Source organism: Symphalangus syndactylus, chromosome 14 (assembly GCF_028878055.3).
Source record: "Symphalangus syndactylus isolate Jambi chromosome 14, NHGRI_mSymSyn1-v2.1_pri, whole genome shotgun sequence".
Lineage (NCBI taxonomy): Eukaryota > Metazoa > Chordata > Mammalia > Primates > Hylobatidae > Symphalangus > Symphalangus syndactylus.
The window spans coordinates 31,486,530-31,510,863 of NC_072436.2; the positions used below are offsets into that span (position 1 = coordinate 31,486,530).

The following is a 24,334-nucleotide window of genomic DNA, read 5'->3' on the forward strand; positions in this document are numbered from 1 at the left end:
AAATCTAGGAGAAAGTTTGCTTATCAGATGGTTGTTTGGGAAGCAGGGAATAAAATGGCTAATGACATCATTAGTTTGATGGGTCTGTTTTTCTTAATAGGGAGAAATCTCCGGTCAGGGCCCTTTTTCTCCTTGAAAGTGTTGTGTGAACACTGGTAAATGTTGCCTTAGAACCCTGATTTTGTATGTGGCCATGATGAACTCCTCTTTCTTTGGTAGTACTATTTCTCTGAAAGAGATTATACCACCCACTGATTTATAATAAAACCCCCTCTTCTTGATTTCTGCCCAGGAGAGCAGAATCCTGTCTCCTGCTATAGCTTTGACTATGTCCATCTCATTCACTAATTGTTGATTGTGACAGCCAGCTAAAACCAGCCACTGCCATGGCAGCACCTGCTGTATTTTCTGCAGCTGAAACAATTGGGTTAGCATGGCCACATCCAGCATTTGCTCCTGCAGTGTGTGAAATACAAACAAAATTAGCAAGAGGCTTGGGCAAGAATGGCCAAGCAGCAACTTGGAAATGATTTGAATGAGAGGAACCCACCACTTCTGATGACTGTAGGGGAGCTTCTTGGCTTTTATCAAGACATCACCTGAAGGTGTAGACACACTTGATCTGGTGTCCTTCAGAAGATATCACAATTATTTCTGGAATATGAATATTCTAGCTCCCCAGCTAACAAACCTTTTGGGGGAAACATTCCCTTTTATTTTACTTTGAAATAAGGCAGAATAAAACATTGTCCTTTTAGGTATTAGTAACTAACAGCAAATGAATATATGGCCAGGTCTCTATCTATTTGCTCTCTTAGACCATCTCTACATATCCCCATTTGATATGAAATTATACGGGTGGCAGGAATTGGGATGGAGATTAGTTGAAAACACTGAATCAGATATCAGAGCCCTTGGTTTTAGTGTTAGCTCTGCCGCTAAACTGGCAGCATGATTGTGGATCCTTCATCTCTTGGTCTTATAAAAGTAAGGAGCCAAACTAGATCTGTGAACTCTTTTTTTTTTTTTTTTAAGCTGTATAAGATTGTGTGAGTCTAAGGGATATTCTCATTCCTATGTCAGAGGTCCCAATGACTGATAATCACAGATTTTTAAAAGCAGTAGGAGGACATCTCCAGGTCTTGCCTTTGGCTAGATTGTCAACCAGGTAAAATTCATGAACTGGGACTTCCCATCTTCCTGATCCCTTGGTCTCTGTAGTGATTACAGTTTTTTACATTCAAGAACAAGCCCCCTCAGCTCTTTTCAATCATGGACCAATCATAGCAGGATTATTATTATTATTATTACTAGAAAGGAATGAAAAAGTAATTTTTACCCTTGTGTTACAATTCCTGGAAAGGGCTGACTCTTTTTAGCAGAGGACAGTGGTAAAATTTGAAGGTGAAAAATGATGGTGTAATTTTAAATGCTTAGGTGACAAGCTCCTTAGAGAGCTACCTGTAAGATGGCAGTGGAAGGAATGTGTCCTTTCCTGAAATTATTCCATGTATGTTATTTTTTTCCCTTACCTTTCTTCAAAATATAGAGGAATAAGGATAAAAGGAGAATTGTTTCATGGTATTAAGATCCAACAGTTATGGCATAATTTCATACCATATCCATGAATTTGGTTGAAACATCTTTCTCTTCTCCAATCTGCCTTTCCAAAATGACGATGGTCCCCATCTGTCAGTTTCATCCCTGCCCATATGTTGAGATATTTTTGTCTTTCCTCTCATCTCTTTGCCACCCCATGTACACCTGTAGTGGCACAAAAGCTTCTCTGATCTAAATTGAACCTACCTAGCACTGGGACAGATGGAACATGCAATGACTAATTTGTTTGGCCCAGGTAGGTCATAAGCTTAGATTTGGGTAACTAGTAATTAGATTAACAAGATGTTACCTGGGTCTCTGATAGCCCCTCCACAATAGTGGCTCAGAGAATGCTAATGGCTCAAACAAATGTATACTGCTGAGATACTTTCTATTCTTTCAGTTACAGATAAATGTATGCTAGAGCAGATTCTAAAAGAGAACCCTTAGTGATCATGTCCACTTCCCTGTACACATGTATTCCTTTGTATAATATTTAGAGAGATTGAATCTCATTCGGGAAAAAGGTGAAATCAAATATTTTAGTTTATAAAAAATATTTCTAGTGACATTCATGATGTCCCGCTCTTTCAGTCTCCTGCCTCCTCCTCGTAGCCCTAAGTTTGGGCAGTGCTTTTCAGAAGGGTGACCCTGGAGGTTTGAAAAGTTGTAGCCACCAAACTGAAAAGAAATAATGTCAATCATGATCGTTATCTTGGACTTTCTTAATGAAAGAAAGTGGAATTACACTTGTAGATACTTAAAGAAATCAAGATTAATTGAATATAAAGGGTTTTGGTTTAAGTGGAATTTTCAGGTAAGTAGAACTCCTCTCTTGAGGCAACATATCCCAAGGAACTGGGGCATTATAAATGGTGAAAAAGATTATAGAGAAACAAAGGTATCATTTAAAACTGATTAACATGAATCCATCTTGCCAGTCAAACCCATGACAGGGAGCAGTGGTAGAGCAGAATCCTCCTAAGGAGTATTTTTTTTAGAATCAAAAATGGATTTAGGGGATGATAACTGCCAGCTTTAAGCATTGTGTTCTCATTTTAAAGCTGTGGGCACACAGCAGGCCCCGCATGTGAGCTATTGTCACTGCTGTGATTCTGGAATCAGCCCAGTGTGGAAACAATAGCTCTTGGCTGATGCCCCTTCTGGGTGCCTAGTGGCCCACATGGTCTGTTCATCCCCCAGAGAAGACACAGTCAGTGTCTGCCAGCTGCACCCCTATTCCCTTTTGCTCTGTGCCACCTGTGAACTATTCTAGGTAGGATCTCTTAATTTTTCCTACAGTTACAGGGATGCTAGTTGATTCTGAATATTATTTTTGTACTTTTGTTAGTCCCCGTTTTTTCCAAGTTGGTAAATCAGCACCCAGACATTTCTCTCTGAGAAGCTAATAAATAATATCTATGACATTACAATGTTGCTAAACTTAGCAACTCTTTCACTCCCAAAACAAATCAAACGCCTAATTCTTATTCCTTCACCCTTACTAGCCACCACAATGATTCCAGCAATGAGATTTAGTGAGTGTCAACCTGACAAAGGTCTCAATTTCTATTGTTACAATCAAAACATTTGTAACAACAAAAATTTATATATAGAATGCTTTTACATTAGGGTGAGTACTTAGAATAGTAATATAACAAGGCATTAAAAATCAATAAGCAAAACATGTTATTGGATGGAATGTTTAAAGGCTGATTCATTAATATTGTGTCTCCAAGTAGTACTACAGAAAAATCTTCCAAGATTAATAAAAAACAGTTACAACTAAAAAATTCCTTAGCTGTCTCCTTTTTGACCCAATTCCTTATGTACAAACTCTGGCTGAAGGTGAACAGTTACCATGGAGAGCTTGTAAAATCACTGTCCATAAAATGTAAACTAATTTATAACCCACTTGTATTAAGTCCTTGCAAGGTGCCTGGAACTGTTCTAAGTTATCTCCACGTATTGACCACATTTAATCCACACACTAGCTCGAAAAGATTGTCACCATGCTCATTTTACAGATGAGGATGTGAAGCCAAGTACTATACCTGATATGGTTTGGCTGTTTCCCTACCCATTCATCTTGAATTGTAGCTCCCATAATTCCCATATGTCATGGGAGGGACCTGGTAGGAGGTAATTGAATCATGGGGGCAGGTCCTTCCCATGCCATTCTTGTGATAGTGAATAAGTCTCACAAGACCTGATGGTTTTATAAAGGGGAGTTCCCCTGCACATGCTCTCTTGCCTGCCGCCATGTATGATGTGACTTTGCTCTTCCTCCACCTTCCTCCATGGTTGTGCGGCCTTGCCAACCTTGTGGAATTGTGAATCAATTAAGCCTATTTCCTTTATAAATTACCCAGTCTCAGGTATGTTTTTATTAGAAGCGTGAGAACAGACCAGTACAGCACCCATGGCCATATAGGGTGTGGACGTATGGAAGTTGCAGCCAGGCAATCTGGCTGTAGGGTCTTGTACTCATAAATTTTACTCCATCCTGCCTCTCCATAGAACCAGCATATGCATGTGGGTCAACCATATACTAATGCACTCTGGGAAATGCATGTGGGGAAGAAGGAAGGTTCACATAAATATGTAGAAGTGCTTTGAGGTTTTGAGCAGCACATCTACAACTCTAAGATTTGGAATTGGTGGCACGAAGGCACTGTGAAAAGAAAAAAAAAAACAACTATAGTAAATGTCAAAAACATGGTTCTTGTTTGTGATATATCATCTCTTGGGTCTCCAGCTGTTATGGTTCATTGGATTCTCTTTTAAAAAAGTGCAATTATGTTTAGGTATCTGGCTTCTCAAAACGTGAATTAGAGACTTTCCAGAATAATTACAGAAAAAAGAGAATGTTAAGGCATTCTATTCTTTTTCTCACATCTGTTCATGATAGGGCCGATTATTTTTAAGTTCATTGTAAAAAAAACATTTTTAAATCATTTATTTCTGGATTTGAATCTGTTTTTCTTCATAAGGATATGAGGCTATCTACATGGCAACAAAATATATTACAGAATATTGAGTTCCTCCAAGTGTTAAGGTTTGTGTTCTGTAAACTGAAACTCTACATAATTGCTAACAATCCCTGGAGGTTGGAGTCTAGGTCAGATTATCAAGCTGCTGTGGAAACATGGAGATCAGAAAGTGATCATGCAGCAAGTGGGATTTGAAATACAAGAAACATGAACCCAGAGACAGCTAAATAGAAATGGGATCAGAGGCTGGGCATGGTGGCTCATGCCTTTAATCCTAACACTTTGGGAGGTCGAGACAGGAGGATCACTTGAAGTCAGGAGTTCAAGACCAGCCTGACCAACATGGTGAAACTCTGTCTCTGCTAAAAATACAAAAAAAAAAATATTCACCCGGCATGGTGACACATGCCTGTAATCCCAGCTACTTGGGAGGCTGAGGCAGGAGGATTGCTTGAGCCCGGGAGGCGGAGGTTGCAATGAGTCGAGATCACATCCCTGCATCCAGCCTGGGTAACACAGCAAGACTCTATCTCAAAAAAAAAGAAAGAAAGAAATGGAATCAGAAACACCAAAAATTAGAATCAAAAATACCAGGAGGAGCAGAGCAGTGTAGGTAGTAGGCTGGAGTGCAATGGTGCGATCCCAACTCACTGCAACCTTCACCTCCCGGGCTAAAGTGATCCTCTTGCCTCAGGATCCCAAGTAGCTGGGATTACAAGCATGTGCCACCACACCTGGCTAATTTTTTTTTTTTTTTTTTTTTTTTTTTTGTACTTTTAGCAGAGACAGAGTTTCACCCTGTTGTCCAGGCTGGTATCAAACTCCTGACCTCAATACCATGAAAGGCCATCCTTTGGATGTATCCCTTGATGATGGGTAGTACATTCACGCTACCTCTACCTTAGGAAAATCCTGAGAAAACAACCCTAAATGTCAGAGCACCATTTACTTTCACCTGGAAAATAGTCATTAGGCCAAGTCCAAAGTACATTATTTCATCAGTTGGAAACGGTTCTTGAAATGTCATCTTGGGCTAGCTGTTCTTTTGTCAAGGTACTATTCAATTCACGAAGTGGTTCAGTTTATTTCTATAAGCCAGCATATGGTTGGTTGTTCACACATTGGCTTGACACTAGCAAGTCTAGATCACACAAAGGAGCAAAGAGCCTAGTAGGTCGATCAACATTGTTTCATCAAATGGTACAATATACTGAGCAGAGGGATCTATAAAGTAAGTATGAACATGAAAACTCTAAATGAAGTAGAAGCTTCAACTACTAATTTATTCTTTTCTACTAATTTCTCTAGGTCCTAGAAATCAAGGAAAAGTGGGAAGGGAAGGAGTAAATAGCAATGACTGAGCCCCAAAACACCTTCCAGATAATGTCTGTGTTTGGTTCAATTCCCAACACCTTCTTCTATTTTTAGCAAAGAGAATAATACTATTAAGAATCGTGATCCTGAGACTGGAAGATCCACTGTAGGATTATGAAACAAAAATGCCATCACATTTTTCAGCATGAAATTCCTAAGCAGGGAAACTTAGAATATTTTCAACCATGGTGACTTAAATAACAAAGATTGTTTCATAGAATGCCCTTTCAGTTCACCAGAACATTCATTTTACTACACCCATCCTGGTTAAGTGAGGTTGGCCCATATTTGTTGTTGGAGGCTATGTTTAGACTGGGATTCTTATCCAAAACTGTCACTGAAAACGAGATAATTTTAGAGTGTGTGGTGCATCTACCATTATGGCCTGAATTGAGGTGTTTCTAGAGCTGATGATAACAGCTAATCGCCTTGATTCTGGCTGAATGTACTCAGTGGATCTTTACAGTCAGCTTGTAGCCAAATATATCTGTTCCATTTGACCCCTCCTTGCTGAGGTTACCTTTTATTACCTGAAATGGCTTCTGGCATCATCTTTCCCAGGGGAAATTTCCATCAGGACTGCTGATATTTCTTTATCTCCCCATTTCCCGAGGAGGCTGGACAAATCTGAAATTCAGAAAGTGAGTCATCTTCCTGCAGGCTCTGCCACGCCTGCTGTCGCCACCAGTCCTGGTGGGAGCCCGTTTGCTCCAGGATGTCCTCATGTTGTGTCTTCGTGATTCCCATGGATGCCACTGCTGATGGCTGAGGGAATTCAACATTGCTCTTTGCTTGGGTGGAAAATTGTGAAGAAGGTGATGTTAGTTTTAACAACCCTCTGTTTACATTACATGCCCTTGACTCATCTTTGTCCTCTTTTTGAGCTGAATGAAATTTCCAGATTATCTTAAAACCAAACCTTCACCCCACCATGGCTCTACACAATTATGTGTTTCCCACTGTGATCCACTTTTCAAGACAGTGACAGTCCCATGCAACTCCTCCTTTTGTTATTCCTTAAATCTCCGTCAGTCATTCAATCCAATTGATACCACCTCCTAAATGCATTTTGAGTCCATTGCTCCTCTCCACTGCTATTGGCCCTAATCCACTGCTTTTCACACACAAAAAAATGGCCCTGGCCACAGCCTCATAACCAGTATCCTAGACCCCAGCCCCCTGGTAACTCCTAGACCCTAGTTATGATTGCCCCAGCAGTATCATAAGCCAGTGTTTCCAGATCCTTCTGCCTTTGCACTTGTGTTGCTTCTGCCTGGAATGCTCCCACCACCCTTTTTGTTTTCTTCCAAGAAAACTCACATCTTTTCCTACCAGGCTTAGCTTAAATGTCACCTTATCATCACAACTTTATCCAATTCCTGTAAACAGGATTTATCCAGTAGACTCCCAGAGCATTTAAAAATATCTCTATCATGACACTTTTTGCAGTGGGTTTAAGTTGTTTATTTGTTTTTGCCAGTGCTCATGTCTTTCTAGTCTTTGTTTCTTCAGGTAATATCCTAGTGCCCAAAATAAAGTAAGCCTGTACCACACAGGTGCTGAAAGAGTGAAGAATCCCCTGTCTGTAGCCACCGCACCCAGGAAATATCCCAATCATCAACTTGCCTCCATTCTAAACTCACATGTCTCTGGTTCCATTGTCTCAAGGGCTAAAAATGCTAGTCTAAAAAGTTCACTTATATTTTGAGGATAATTTCCATGATTAATGAGGATACCCTAATCCAGTAGTTTCCTGTTACTCAGTTGGCTTGAGAAGACTTAGCTCAAGAGCAGCTAAAATGAACATATTTGACTCCATTTTGGGAGATTCTGACTTCATGTACCTCTGGTGGCACCTTAAAATCTCTGTCATAACAAGCTTCCTACTTATTTCTGATATTCTCCCATGTTTGAATTCCACTGTCTTTGTTTCTGATAGATGGAACTTTCAGACCTCATCCCAGTCCCTCTGGTGGTATTTTTGAGGATTTGTGAGGCCTTCCAGCTCTTCTCCAATCTCCTTGGCCTCTATTAGACCTTTCCACTTCACAGAGATAATACCTGTTTTCAGGGGCAGAAAATCCATGTTTGAGGCTTGTAAGAGATAGAAAAAAAAAAAACCAGTGTTTTGCCACACACCCTCCTTAGCACAGTTTACCTCTAGTCACCAAAATGTATGCGGTATGATTTTCCCTCACTGACTAGTTCTTTGACACCAGCTGTCTGTCCTATAATTCAATTCTAACACTGTCTACCTGGAGATAACTTCAGATTCCATAGACTAAGGGCTCATTTTCACAAGACTGCTTCTACTTCAGATGCCAGTTGAAAGTAGAAGGTTGTCACCTATACTTCTGACTGACCAGCTATACATTGGGGGGTTCCCATTATCCCTCCCTCAGGTCCAATTAATTTGCTAGAGTGGCCCACAGAACTCAGGCAAATTGCATACTTTTACCTATTTATTATAAAGAATATACAGGTGAGCAGCCAAATGGAAGAGACGTATAGGATGAAGTATGTGGGAAGGGGCTCAGAGCTTCCATGCCCTCTCTGGGTACACCACCTTCCCTGTACTTCCATTTTTTTCAGCAACCAATAGATTTCCAAACTCTGTCCTTTTGAGTTTTTATGCATTGCATAGGCATGATTGATTAAGTCATTGGCCATCGGCAATTAACTCAACCTTCAGCTTCTCTCACCTCTCTGGAGGTTGGGGTGGGTGGGGCTGAAAGTTCTCACCTTCTAATCACATGGTTGGTTTCCCTTGCAAACAGCCTGGATCCTGGGGCTATCCAGGAGCCCATCAAAAATTGCCTCATTAGAATAAAAGATGCTGTCACCCAAGAAATTTCAGTGGCTTTAGAAGCTGTTTCCAATGTTACTACCTAGGAAATTACAAAGATTTTAAGAGTTCTGTGTCAGTTACTGGGGTTAAAGACCAAATATTAGAACAAAAGATTCTCCTAGTACCCCTTATCTACAAGGGTTTTAGGAACCAGGGCAGAGGTCTGAATGAGGGGTCCAGGAACCAGGGGCAATGGCCAATTTATATATTTCTATATTATATATTTATATAATTTATAATGTATAAATTATGCTTAATATAAATTATATATTTATATAATTCTATATATTTATATATTTCTTATTATTTCACAAGGCTCCTCTCCTCTGGGCATAGGTTAGAAGTGAATGGTCTGATTGTTCACTGCTTCTTATTGTAGGGCTTGGAAAGATCTGTACTTTCTGGAGCAGGGCCAGGACAAGGGTAAGGCAAGTGAGGCCTAGCCTCAGGTGCAAGACTTTAGGGGCTACCAAAAAGCTCAGTAATCAAAATAAATAATATTGTGTGCAACATTTTAAAAAATCAAAAATAATGCAGAAGTCCATGATGAACAAAACATCAACGTTGTAAATAAAGACAGGATCATCATAAATAAGATAGTGCAGTGTTGAGCCTTGTTGAAGCTGCAAGCAAAAGAAAAATCAGCAATACTGATTCTGTCTGTATTTACAATGTTACTGTTTTCTTCATCATGGATGAACCTCTTGTTAGTCCTGGTTCTGCTCCAGAGCCTCTATCTATCAAAATCTTTATTGCACCTGCTGTAGGAGAAAGTTCCCCAGCAAAGTCTCAATGTCAGATGGCTTTCTTTTTCCTTTCACAGTAGTGACAAAAGGGCTGGCTTTTAAATTTTATGAGATGACACCTTGGACTCCAGGTTTTAAGACCTATTTGAATTGCTATTGTCTTTTAGGTTGTCTTGTTCAAAATGCATTTCTTCTTGATGTTTATCACAGTGACATGGGCTTTTTATGGCACTCTGAAGTGCTTTAGAGAAAATGGAGAACACTTTAATACTGCTGATTTACTCTTTCAGGTCTACAGCAATTTCCTTACTGCCTAATTATAAGGCTCAGTTTAATTTACTCTACACATAATGTTTACTGATGCACATGTGGTGCCACATTTCAAGAAACTGTACCCAGAATAGGCATTTTTGTCATACTAGAGTATGGAAAATTCCCATTTAGTATGATATTGACTATAGGTTTGTCATAAATGGCTGTTATTATTTTGAGGTATGTTCCATCAATACCTAGTTTATTGGGAGTTTTTAACATGAAAGGATGTTGAATTTTGTTGAAGGCGTTTCCTGCATCTATTGAGAGAGTGATGTGATGTTTGTCTTCAGTTCTGTTTATGTGATGAATTAGATTTATTAATTTGTGTATGTTGAACCAGCCTTGCAACCTGGGGATGAGGCTGACTTGGTGGTAGTGGATAAACTTTTTAATGTGCTACTTTGTTTGGTTTGCCAGTATTTTATTGAGGATTTTTTGCATCGATATTCATCAGGGATATTGGACTGAAGTTTTCTTTTTGTATTATATCCCTGCTAGGTTTTGGTATCAGGATGATGCTGGCCTCACAAAATGGGGGTGTATGTATCCAGGAATTTATCCATTTCTTCTAGATTTTCTAGTTCATTTGCATAGGTGTTTATAGTGTTCTCTGATGGTTGTTTGTATTTCTGTGGGGTCAGTGGTGATATCCCCTTTATTGTTTTTTATTATGTCTATTGGATTCTTCTCTATTTTGTTCTTTTTTAGTCTAGCTAGTGGTCGATTTTATTAATTTTTTCGAAAAAACACCGCTCCTGGATTTGTTGATTTTCCCATTATATAGAGAAAAAAATAGTAATATATGTAATTCTCTCAACAAAGAATGTTCCCCAATGAGGGAGGAAAATCACATATCTTCTTAACTTGAAGAAGGTTATAATCTCTTTGAACACTTATTTTAAAAGCAGACTAGTAAGTATGTGGTTACCTGTGTCTAATGATTTTTGGTTACCCCCAAAATGAGCAGATGGGTAGGAGTTGGGGAAAGGAGAGAGAGGAAAAATAGTACTATTTTGTGGACTTATTTCTCAACTAAAAAAGGAGCTATTGATTCAGAAATCATGGGTTCATAGTTTCTTAGGGCTGGAAGGGACACTATAGGTCTTCTCAGGGCAAGAGGTCTTTCTTCAGGAATATTCAGATGCCTTTTGTTTACCTCAGCTTTAAAGATGGGAGCTAATTCCTTCGTTACAGCAGTTGGTACAATTATTGGGTAATTTTACTTGTTAGAAAATTGAGTTAAGATCAGTGATTTTGTAATTATCAGCCATTATGTTGATTTTGTGCTGCAAAACTGATTTCTCTTCCTATGTGTAAGCCCCAGATAAAAACTTCAGTAAAGAACTCTACTTAGAGTTCCAGAGACCTACAAATATTAAACATTATTGCATTCAAAGCCATGGCTTCACCAACAATTGCCTTGCCTTATCGTAGCTATGAGTGCTAAGAATGGTTAGGCTTAGGAACTGGGCATGTCTCTGGTCACTGAGATAACTGAAATAATCAGCTATCTTGATCATCTGATCTATTACTCCTGTTTGTACCCGGTTATGTATGAAGGTCAGAAAAGTAAAGCTGTCCACTGAGACTGACAGTTTCTTAGTGTCCATTCTTTACTTGATTCTTTACTGACGATCCCTGCAATTCTTCAGAGAGATATTACTATCAAAAAGATTTTTTTTTTCAGAGTAGAGTATTGAAATCCCAATAATAAGATTAAATTTCTTGCTGATATAAAGCTCATAAGTTAGAAAACCCCAGTGGGCTGACTCTGAAGCCTGTCCTTTTAATGACTGTGGTTGTTAAAGTTGGTACACTTTGCTCTTAGTTTATAGCTTTTATTAAAATTCTTTAATGGGAAGAGCATAAGGTAAATATCAATTATTAAAGAGACCTGAGTTTCTCTGTAATAATTATAATAATTGGCTTCGTGTTTAATATAATCACCATTTCTTTCTTCCTTAAGCCATTCATATCTGTGTCCAGCTCCATGCCAGAAACTGAACTGTGAATAGGATTTTGATAATTATTATTCTAATTAATCGTAAGGGAAAAAAGTTAAGGACTTTCATTTTAGCTGGGGGAATATCTGATTAAATGCATATCAGGAGACTAGCAGACTTGCCTGGTGTATTCAGTAAGAAATGGTTGAATGTACTATACTTGAGCATTCCAGGATTAAAGGAGGACCATTTGTCCTGAGGAGTTTGAGGATACGAGTGGATTTTTCTCTTTGATCCAACCATAAATGTCAGAAGTTTGGGTGATTAATCAGCCCCAGACCCATCCTCTTTCCTTCCATAATTTCTTAGTTTTTCACAAATGCATCAATCCTGTTTAACTGTTAAGGGCAGGACTTCTGGATTTTTATTTGATTCCTTCAATTTCAACAAGGATCAGGTCTTAAGTAGTAGCTACAGTATGAGTTGCAACTTTCTAAAGGGGGTGACTGTAAAGCTAAAAAAGCACCTTTGGGCCACGCGCGGTGGCTCATGCCTGTAATGCCAGCACTTTGGGAGGCCAAGGTGGGTGGATCACAAGGTCAGGAGATCGAGAACATCTTGGCCAACAGGGTGAAACCCCATCTCTACTAAAAATACAAAAATTAGCTGGGCATGGTGGCTTGCGCCTGTATTCCCAGGACAATCGCTTGAACCCGGGAGGTAGAGGTTACAGTGAGTGGAGATCGCGCCGCTGTACTCCAGCCTGGGCAACAAGAGCAAAACTCCTTCTCGAAAAAAAAAAAAAAAAAATGCACCTTTGAGCAAGGCTGGGAAACCAGAGAAATGGGAGTGGGAGGATGCTGAGTTCCAAGGGCAGGGAGAAGTCAGCACTAATGGACTCTGAGCAGACTTCCTTCAGCCCCTCCTTTGAAATACAAAAGCTTAGATCAATGTGGCCCTGAGGCTGTATCTATAGATACCAAATTAACTAGTTGGAAGGGGATGGCTGGGCGCGGTGGCTCACACCTGTAATCCTAGCACTTTGGGAGGCCGAGGCAGGCAGATCACGAGGTCAGGGGATCAAGACCATCCTGACTAACATGGTGAAACCCCGTCCCTACTAAAAATACAAAAAATTAGCCAGGCATGGTGGTGGGCGCCTGTAGTCCCAGTTACTCAGGAGGCTGAGCCAGGAGAATCGCTTGAACCCCAGGAGGCAGAGGTTGCAGTAAGCCAAGATCACGCCACTGCACTCCAGCCTGGGCAACAGAGAGAGACTCCATCTCAAAAAAAAAAAAAAAAAAAAAAAAGAAAGGGGATAACTTGTGACTGATCAAGTAGGCATTGTATCACAAGTTGCCATAGCAACCAGCTTGCCTGCTGCTCTGGGTGCATTCTCTATGTGTTTGGGCAGTCTGTGGAAGTACCCGTGATACTGTTGCCAAATCAGCAGGAAACTCATGATTTAGGGTCCAGTCCAGGTCAGAACACCTACATTAAGCAGGCCAGCCAACCCAACTAGATACAACTTCTACTCTTCCATGTAACTTTCCTCTTCCTTCCTTGCCTCAAAGCTTATATTAGAAAAGGAATTTCTTAGGGACCACTAGAATAACCTTTGCTTTCTAGCAGACTATGAGGCAAAGAAATAACAAAAGTCATTTGGTCAAATACCAGTCACACTGATCACCTGGGGGCTCTTAGAGGCCACAGTTAGCCTCCTCAGTTCTCTTCTTAAGGAGGTAGCTTCTGGACACAGCAGATGCTTGGTTATAAGTAAGCAGTGGGTAAATGGAGCTTGAAATAGCCAGAGATTACAGTAGAAACTTATGTATAGAGTGAGAGGCATATAAGACTAAAATCCACTGATGAAGCCATCTAGAACAGACATCATCAGCCAATTACTATCTCTGTCCCAAACTTAGCCCTCTGATTATACAATGTTGTATTGACTGCTTTTGTGCTACAACTGCAGACTTGAGTAGTCATGACAGAGACTAACTGGCTCACAAAGGCCAAAATCTATACTACCTGGCCCTTTACAGGGAAGAGTCTGCCAATCCCTGCTCTAAAAGTAAACCTAGCTTGAGACAAGGCAAATATGATGTAAGCACCTGAATTCCCTGAAAAGCTAAAGGACCTTGAATCCAACTACGTTTCCCTTAAATAGCGACAGCACCAGTCATTTTATAGGATTTCCACAAAGTTGGGAATGTGGAGTAATCATTGGGCTTCTATCTGAAATGAAGTACCTCTAGGGAAAAATTCAGCAGCTGTTGGAAATGCAAGGCTGTGCAATAGTTAAAGACAGGAAGTGAAAAGTATTGCATATGGCAGCAGAACTCTGGAGAGAGAAGGTAGCTTGGAGGTACACCATTATCCGTAACTGGAGTAAAACAGGGGAGTGTGGTAAATGGTTTTCTGTTTTAGAAAATGTGTTGAGCCCTTTACTGATCACAAATGGCCAGAAACTTCAGAGGTACATTTATCAGTGACATCTGCACCAAGAAGTAAGTGCTCATCATTCTCCCTTCCTCACTCAACAGTATCTTATTCCCCCAAGTTACCCATCCCACTCAAGTGAACTGAGGTTTCACTCATACCTAGAGTGAGAAGTAGAGAGTTTTGTCTGGGATCCTCCCCGGGTGCTTATATTTATAATAGACGTTCTTCTAAGACCCACAGGACTTGTGCTGTAATGTGGAATGCATGACATGTGGAAGTACAGGCCAGGTGACTCTACCTGGTACCAATCCTACCACACCATAACAGGTGTGTAGAATTGACCCCATTAGAAAGAAATAATAGTTTTTGAGAGCTCGTCTCTGTATCTTGCTTCATGCTCTTTAACCACACATTTTTTATAGGCTTCTGCTCTTAGCCTGCCATCAAATCCATCCATTCAGTAATTGTCTTTCCCAATTACCAATTAAATTGTGAGGGGATTAAATCATTTTGGGGGCATATTACAAGCTTCCTAAAAGTCCTTGGTAGGGTAAGGTTATTCTGTTACTGACACAGCTTTTGACTCTTTCACACTGGATTCAAGAAGCTTGTGCCTATTCAACACCAGTTAATCAATGGCAGATATTAGATACTCAGAATAAAACATCCAGGCATCTGATCTTAGATCTCCTTTTGGAGCAAGCAATGGTGGATGGGACATAAGGCTGGGAGTAAGTAATTGACTAGGGGTGGGAGTGAAGAATTGAAAGAAAAGTGACCTTTGTCCAGTTAGGATTTGTGGACTTCAACAGCCAGGTCCGTAAACACATAGATCTTAAGTAAAATGGCACTATTATTGGAACCCAAACACCTGACTCTGGCATTTTCTATATGCAACCAGAGGACCCTCCCTTTCCTCATCTAAACAACACAAATAATGATGCACACCCTACGAACTGCACCCTTCACCCACACCATGACATTGTAAGGAAGGTCAAATGAAACAATGTCTAGGAAAGTTCTCTGCAGGCTATAAAAACAGGACATGCACAGGATTATTATTAAAATAAGCAGCCAGAAACTGAGTAGACCTTCCAAATACACAGAAGAGTTGACCTGCTTTTTGGTCTGGGTTCAGAGATCTGAGCAAGGTAGTTATGCTGGAAATGTCTTTTCCACCTTTACCCTTGCCACCTAAAATTTCACCCTTTTGAAATGCCAACTCTTCTGGGCTAAGTTAGACATTGGGCAATTGAAAGAATGCCTGTTCTGAGGGAGGGGTGGAGAAATCTTAAGAGAATCTTTAAGTAAGAAAAATAAAGTGCAATATGGTGTGAAAGAAATGTAGAAAAATTAGACTTTGTTACAGTGTTGTTTAGGCCAGCCTCCAATACATTTGACAGGAATAACTCATGCTTACCTCTAAGCACCATTTATGAGGCCAGTCAACCATGTATGAGGTCATGTTGATCACTGTAGCTTTGTTAGTAGTTGGGAGTTGAGACAGTGGAGGAGTTTTCAGCAGAAAGTGAGAGGAGATGGCTTGTCTTGTTTTTTTCTGTATCCCTGGCCAAAAACAGTGCTTCTTCTACCAAGAGCTACTTAAATGCCAGTGGAAGGAATAAATGACTGAACACTGGCCCTTGAGTACAGTTTAGTAAAGTAAGTAAGTGATAAAGCATAATTTCTTTCTGAGGACTTCTTATTTCTCTTATAATAAGGTTCCTGCCACCTTCGAGCTAATTGCATCAGTATCTGTACCATCATATTTTTGTACGTTTACTCTCGTTTCATTTCTTTGGCATAACACTTAAATATCCTGAATAAGACTGTGGCATTTGTGTAGATTTTTCTTTATAGGTCCATTATTTCTCTTGATATCAGAAAGGAATTTTGAATTTCACAATTAAAGGCAAATAAGAGACCTTTTTTAGTTTTTCAAGAATGAATATTTCTCCAGTAAAAGGAATTGCAGAGGTGTTTTTCATTGAGCACATTAAAATGAGGCACACAGCCTTCAAAGTCTTATGCAAGTGTGAGCTTCTGCAAAACTAGTTTACTGGAGAGAGACATTTTTTTTCTTGGATTGTCTTTTGCGGGGAACTGTTTCATATTTATCAAATGGTTGCAGGTTTTTAGACTTTGTACAAAATACTTTTGCAGTATTAGATGTGGCTCAATATACAGCATACAGTCCTCATACCCCATCCAATAGGTAGACACTTTTGGTCATTTTTGAGACAGTTTGTTTTTCTTTTTGAGTTAGTGAGTTAAACTGTGTCTATTCTTTCATGACTCTGCGCTCCCATGAAATAAGAATTGCTAGAGCAGGTATGATCCATTGACTGCATTCCTTTGGGTTTGCTGAAGAAAATGCAGTTATTTACATTGATGAATAGCCTTAATTGGTTAAAATAGACTGGTAGTGCTGAGCTAATACCTTTAAATGTCTTGTCTTATGCAATTAATATTCCTTTGTCACACATACATTTAAACCATTGGAAGAAAGTCTTGTGTTCTTGACTCCTGTCAGACTTAACTAACGATTTTGTCAAGTCATTCCTTTCTGCCCTGGTTGATTGATAGCTAAATTTTGGTCTTCTAGCTTATGTAAAAAGTGTTAACTATGCCTTTCAGCTTGTAGGCAAGGACATTTAAACCATTCTAGTAGTCAATTTACAGAGGAATTACATTGCCTGTTTACTGGAGGGGTCAAAAAAATGTGCCCCTGCTCATCAGAGACACAAATCACAGGGCCCATGAGCTAATGAAGGCAGTATTTATGAGTTTCTGCACTTGCTAGCTGATACCAAGTTCAAGATGTCCCTGGTCCTGGTTGCTGAGGATTCTGGTTCCCAATTTTGGATACGCCTGTGTTTGTGGACTATAGAAAAGATATATTTAAGAAGAAGTTTTGATCCTAATACTCTTAAGAGTGAGAATGCAAATTAGAATGCTAGATTGTCACAGTACCAAGCTGCATTTGCAGCTTTCAAAGATTTCTCTATAGTAAGTCTCACCTCTGCCACCACCTGGCTTATGGATTTCCATATAAACCATAATTACCATATCAAAGCGTGAAAAATGGATACCAGTCTTTCTGGGAGAAGTCTCTTGTCCCTTGGCTTGAACCCAGTTAGAATCCTAAGAAACACACTTTATTTAGCATCTTACAGTTTACTATTTTAAAACATTTTGATCATTAAGAGTTATAAGAAAATGGTTATATTAGAGCAAGTATAATTCATCAAATACATTGTTGAAGTAGGCGTATCTTAGACCACAAGTTCTCCATTTTTTTTCCAGATCCCTAAACCCCTAGAAAGTGAGAGTCTCATAGTGAGTATCGAGCAGGTCTCTTTCTACTCCCAGAGTAGGGATTCATTAGGACTCAGCATCACTTCTACCTCTGGTAGGATCACTGATTCCCTCTTATGGTGTCCATCTGCCATGGAGTCTCTTCTTTTATCCTCTCCACAGGGGCTCTTCTTCTTTTTGGTCTTACTATATCATGGGTGGGGAAGAGGGGAGCTTTCAGAATCCCTTGTATATATACTTTATTCATTCAGGAATCACATTTGTTCCTGGAATGTTTGCTGCTGTCATCATATATACCATTGCTTTTGGTCAATAATGTACACAAAGCTGGCACAAAGTAGACATATGACAGCTTGTGTATGTTAGTATTTAAAAGCATGTAGTCTGGGGCCAAGCAATATTGGTTCAAATCCTGCCACTGCCATCTGTTAGCTTTGTGAATGTAGACAAGTGACTTAATTCTATTGTCTCAGTCTCCTCACCTATAAAATGAATAAAATAGTAGCCAGTGATTTTTGAGAGAAATAAACAAGTTATTCTAATTTTTTAGAACAGTATCTGGCACAAAATAAGCACTAAATGAAGATTGTTATTATGAAATATTAATTTTCCCCAATGCTTTTCTGCTCTCGCCACCTCTCCTCATCTCACTGCTGCAGTTGCTTCTGTCTTTTGCATATACTCTCCCTTCCACTGGCCTCTCCTTGGCTTTCTTATACTGCATCCAGCAGCCGTGGGCTCCATTTTCTGCTAACATTTTTAACAGCACCATGTCAAGGTGCTGTACCTGCTGGATTAAGCCATCTGGAGATCCACAATGATCTCAGCACTCCTTGGGACCCTGAGGCAGCTTTTCACTGTCTCTTCTCATAAAGGCAAGTGCTCTTGCATATCGTGGAGGTAAAGGAGGAATTTGACACTGACTTGTGTGCGCTGGGGCAGAAAATGAAGTCAACAGAAGGAGCTAAGTACCTGTTACTGTCCTTTAGGAAAAGCCCCGATCAACCCTTCCCTGTCCTAGTCCCCATGACTTGTCTCTTTGTTATAACTTTTTAAGTAAAGCATTTGTTTAATCTATAAAAATAATAAATTACAGCTGTGATTTTCTTACACACAGCCCATGGCTATATAATGAAACATGAGGAGTAGACCACTGTTATTTCAGTGCATTTGGGCAAAGAAATGAATTGAAATGGCACCAAACTAGTCCACTAATTGATCAGAAATTTATTTTCAAGATATCTCTCCTACTTCACCAAAAGGTGATTTGGTGACCATGAAAACTTATTCTATGTATGACATCTTATCAGTTATCTATTGTCACAACAGTGTATTATAACGGTACCTCAGGGGCATACAGCAATAGCATTTGTAGCTCACTGGTCTGAGGTGGTCATCTTGGCCCGGCCTTCTCCTGTGTCTGGGTTCTGTTGCTCTTAATGGATCTAGGATGGCCTTGAGAGCGATGACTGAGGTGACTCAGTCCTGGTCAGTAGGTTTGTTACCCTTTTCCTGGGACAGGCAGTCTAGCCTGGGCGTGTCCTTCTCATGGGGATGGCAGAGAACAAGACCAAGCCCACCTAATGTTGAATGAGCCTTTCAAATGTCCACATGCATCATGGTGGCCAACATCCATTGGCCCTAAACATGACACATGGCCAAGCCCAGAGTCATAGAGGGCAGGCACTACAGAGTTACATGGCAATGGTATGGATAGAAGAAGATAGAAGAATACGGTTATTCATGCAACAAATCTACTACAATTATCTATTCCATCAGTGAGACATGTTCCTAATTTTTATACTGACTATCATCACTCATAGAGAAAAAAATCTAAGGGCACATATGTTGATCTGGCTCCAATCTAAGTGTTGCTAACAATGACAGTTGTACTTTTAATTGATCCAGCAGACCTGAATGAATTTGGTGGACAATGAATGAGATGGGTAGGGAAAAGCACAGGGCCTGATAGAGGTAATTGGTTCCATTAAAAAGAGATGCTAGTATCCCAATTAAAATGATTTTGCTTCATGAAAGACAGTTGGTTTCATCAAGATAATGACCAGAGAATTTTGTATTTCTCTTATAAGGAAAACTAAATAAAGCAAGAACCATGATTATTCTTTAAATGTCTTCCCCAGGCTTTATAGATATGCCTCTCCTCCCCCTACCTGCTCCCACCCCAACCTGAACGATGAAGAGTGCCTTCATTACCAATGGAGTGTGCATTGATGGCACCTCGGCTTATTAAAGTGGCTTTGGATAGATTATAGCACTGACTGATTACCCTAATTGACCTTCTGACTGGCTAAACTTTGCCGGACTTAACGAAGCTCAATACTTGTCAAGCCCCCTAGGCTGGATGGCTCCTGGCTCAGTCACTTTGTTGCTTTGATTTTACATTTTTAATAACAATTATACCACACAGCTTAAGGAAATATGGCAGAACATGTCAGTAATCGTGTAGAGCCTGGAGCAGCCACATTCATGGAAAGATTTAAGGCTTCAGATTTTTTGAGCCTATTTGAAATCACCCTCTAACCCCAGTTTTGACCTTGGCTGGTATTTCTTATATCATTGTAATGAAGAGGTTAACACTATTATTCTTAAGAAGATTTTTGTATACATTTATCTAAATGACAGGGTAGATGTTAAATGTTCAGCCATTTATTAAACATCATCCACCCAGCCTCCACTTGGGTGTTAACTTTTATTTCTGAAAATCAAGATGGCATTGGGTTGCTCAGACACATAGCCAATTCTGCCTAAAGATTGGCATGCAGAAGGCTTCAGTTGCAGGGAAGATTTAGCAAAGAAAGAAAGCTTTCATCCTGAAGGAGAAACACGATTGATTAGTAGTAGCTACTTGGAGCACTGTGTTGAAAAGGATTATAAAGTAGTATTTGAGCTCAGCATAAAAGAATGCAGCAATTGATTAATCATGTCTGTTGTGGGCATAGAAAGGAACAGTTGTAGCATACTTGCCATTCCAGTCCTAGTTCATAGCTTTTGATCTTGTTCCTTATAAACAACTCTTCACCTTTTAATTATTTCTTATAAATGTGTCTCTATTTTCCACTTCCACTCATGCTTGAATCCCTGAATTAGTTTTCTGCCAGATATTTTCCTTGCTGGCCACTTTTTTGTTTTCGGGTCAGTATCTGAGTTCCTTTTCTGTGTTCAGAGAATTCCTCATGTTATGAATCCTTGTATAAGAAGCTTAAATGGCCAAAACACTTGTTTTCAAAGAAACTTTCCTCCCGGCTACTACCTCCTGTACTCTTGCAACCAGGTGAGGACGTATGACCCAGAGTTCTGGTCTCTGTTTCACCCAGATGAAAATCAGGTCTGCCTAATATTTTGAATCAAAGCCTATTGTCACAAAGACATGGGGTGTCTTAACATTTCTGAATTTTGCCCATTTTGTGAACTGACAGGTCAATCTTTCTGCTTAAATCAGCTAGAATTAGTTTCTAATGCTTGAGACTAAGAACTTGACAATAGGTCTTCTAGGGAGGCATTCCTCAAACTTTATACTGTGGAATAATCACCTAGGCATCTTATTAAAATGCAGATTCTGGTTAAAAGCAGGCCTGGATGGGGCCTTGGTTTTGCATTTCTAATAAGCTCCCAGGAAATGACAGTGGTACTGGCCAGAGGCCCACACTTCAGGTAGAAAGGATCTAAGTAAGGGAAGGCAGAGTTTGTAGGAAAATAAAAATTCTATTTCCAGGTTAAATTAGGGCAGGCCAAATACTGTAGCTAATAAACTTCAAAATGTACAAAGGCTCCGAACAACAGAATTACATTTCTTAATAATGTACAATACTGGGTCAGTAACAGAACACTAGGCAGTTCTCCTTCATGTATGCAAGGGCCTAAGTTAATTGGGAGGCAGGGAGTGTCTTTTATCTTCAACTCAGAGCATCTCTATCTTTGGCCAGTGGGAGTCTCCTGTTATTCTGGCATGCCCCTGGGAGTCTTTGATAGTTCTTTGCTACCTGGCATGACAAGATATTTCAAGCTTATTTGTACACTCCTGGCCTCAGGGTGCCTGGAATCAGCCCTTTCTCCATGAAGCTCTGTTTTTTTTTTTTCTTTTTTTGTAGTGTAAAATTTTGTTTCAAGTTGTTCATAACTACTAGGCTAGCCATTATTTTCAGCCTTTTTCTTTAGACAGAACTGAGAAAGTGTTTGCAAGTGTGCATATGTTTTCAATTTAAAATCTCATGTTTTCAAACGTTGGCAAGGTTATGGAGAAAGGAAAGCTTTGAACGTTGTTTGTGGGAATGTAAATTAGTATAATCATAGAAAACAGTATGGAGGTGCCTCAAAAAATTAAAACTAGAACTACCATATTATCTAACAATCCCACTTCTGGGTAGAATCTGATGGAAATAAATCAATATCTGGAAGAGATATCTGCATCCCCATGTTTATTGCAGCATTATTTATGATAGCCAAGACATGGAATCAACCAAGTGTCCACTGACAGATAAATGGATAAAAAATGCGATAGACAGATAAATAGATATATACACAATGGAATATTATTAACCATATAAAAATAAAAATCTTTTATATGTGACAACATAGATGAACTTGGAGGGCATTGTGCTTAGTGAAATAAGCCAGACAGAGAAAGACAGGTACTCTATGGCATCACTTATATATGGAACCTAAAAACAAACAAGAGGTGGAACTCACAGAAACAAAAAGTAAGCCAGTGGTTGCTAGGAGCTGGAGGTGGGGGTGGTGAAATGGGAAATGCAGGTCAAGGTTATAAACTTTAAGTTTACAGTGAATAAGCTATGAGAATCTAATATACACCATGATGACTATCAAAAATGCTGTGCTGTATGCTTGAAATTTGCTAAGAGAGTAGATCTTAAGTGTTCTCACCAATAAAGAAAAAAAAGGTAGCTATATGAGGGAATGTATATGTTAATTAACTCAATTGTGGTAATCATTTCACAATATATATGTTTATAAAAAATGTATGTTTATCAAATCATGTTATACACTTCAAATATATACAATTTTATTTGTCAGTTATACCTCAATAAAGCTGAATCAAATCCTTTGTGTTTCTACTGACATTTCTAATTCAGATCTAGCATTGGAGAATTTTTCTTTAACTACTTTCTTCCCCACCAACACTCCTGGTTAGCAAGGACATAGGAAATGATGAATTTAAATTTCAGTTAATAATTTGCTTTATTCTACCTTTAAACATAGTAATGTTGGAATAATAATATTCATACTTCCTCTATAATTAAAATCACATAAAATACTTAAAATATTTTGGTATTTTCTATTCCCTTTGTCGTCCCCTTTTTACAATGTTGTAATATGTCTTTATTGTCAGAGTATATAAACATTTATACTATATTCTATCACTTTTTATGTTAATATTTTCCTAGTTATTTTAATTCTTAAAATAACTAGATAAGAAAGGGTCATGAGAACAATATTCTGAGTTCTTGCATTTTTATCTGATTTTCTATGCCTTATATCCTTGAAAGTCAGTTTTGCTGGTTATAAAATTCTTAGTTTACATTCTGCTTCCTTGAGTATCTTAAAGACAATATTTTCCTTTGGCATAAGTCTTTACTATTAAAAAGTCTGGTGATAATCTATTTTTTCCTGTATAAATCATATGCTATATTTGCTGAAATGCAGTTTTTTTCCCCCTCATTTTTCTTTAGAATTCAGTCATTTTACTGGAAAATATCTTGGTTGATAATTATGGGTCAGTCTTCTCAGGTACATGATACATTATTTCAGATTGTAGGTTATTTGTTTAATTTTAAATTTTTTATTTTTCATTAACATATATATGTTTGTGGAGTACAATGTGATACTTTGATATATGTATATATTATGAATGATTAAATTAAGCTAACATATTCATCACCTTACATACTTTTTTTCTGTTGAGAACACTAAAAACCCACCTTATCAGCAATTTAAAAATATACAGTATTAGGATATGTTTTAATACATACGTATATTCTGGAAAGTTTTCACTGATTACAATTTTTGGTATTCATTCTGTTTTCTTGTTTTGATTTTCTTTTTTCATGGACCCCCTGGTAGCCCTGTATTGACTTTTCTTTGCCTATCTTCAATATTTGTCACATCTTCTAAAATGGTTTTTTAGCTCTTTAAAAAATATTTTTTGGATTTAAAACTTTTCCTTATTTTATTAGTCTTATGGCATTTGGTGTGGTGTTTATTCATTCTTAGTCTTTTTCAAAGATTTTCTTTTATTTATAATTCTTTCTTGAGTTTCATGACCTAATTCTTTAGTTTTTCTTATTTATCATGTTCTTCCATATTTTATATTATTTTTGTGATGTTTTTAATTTATTTGAAATGGTAGGTTACAGTTTTAATCTATTTTACAAGTATATCTTTCTGGCATGCTTTCAGTGTGCCTAGGAATGATAATATTATATTTCTTAATGTAATTTTTCTTATAACTTTGGATAAGATTTGGCCTTGATAATTTTAAGTTGCTCATTTTTGTGAACATTATCTTCCTGAAGGCTTAGAAAGAGGCTTGATGCAGACAGCTTTTCAAGCTTCCCAGAGCTCTCATTTCTGTTATTTTTGTGTGGTATTAAAAAATATGTTTGTCTAATTGTTGAGATAACCTGAATTTTCTTATCTCCCCTACTTTATCTCAACCTTCTCTTTCTTTTGTCTCTGTTGTCCCTGTCAAGTTCAATTTTGATTCCACTCTAAATA

At 38.7% G+C, this 24,334-nt stretch overlaps 1 protein-coding gene across 13 annotated transcripts in view; it reads left to right on the forward strand.

Moving 5' to 3' along the window:
* The window catches only part of CTNNA2 (catenin alpha 2), a 1,423,217-nt gene that overhangs the window by 1,165,178 nt on the left and 233,705 nt on the right, over positions 1 to 24,334 (forward strand). The gene's annotated exons all lie outside the window — the stretch shown is intronic.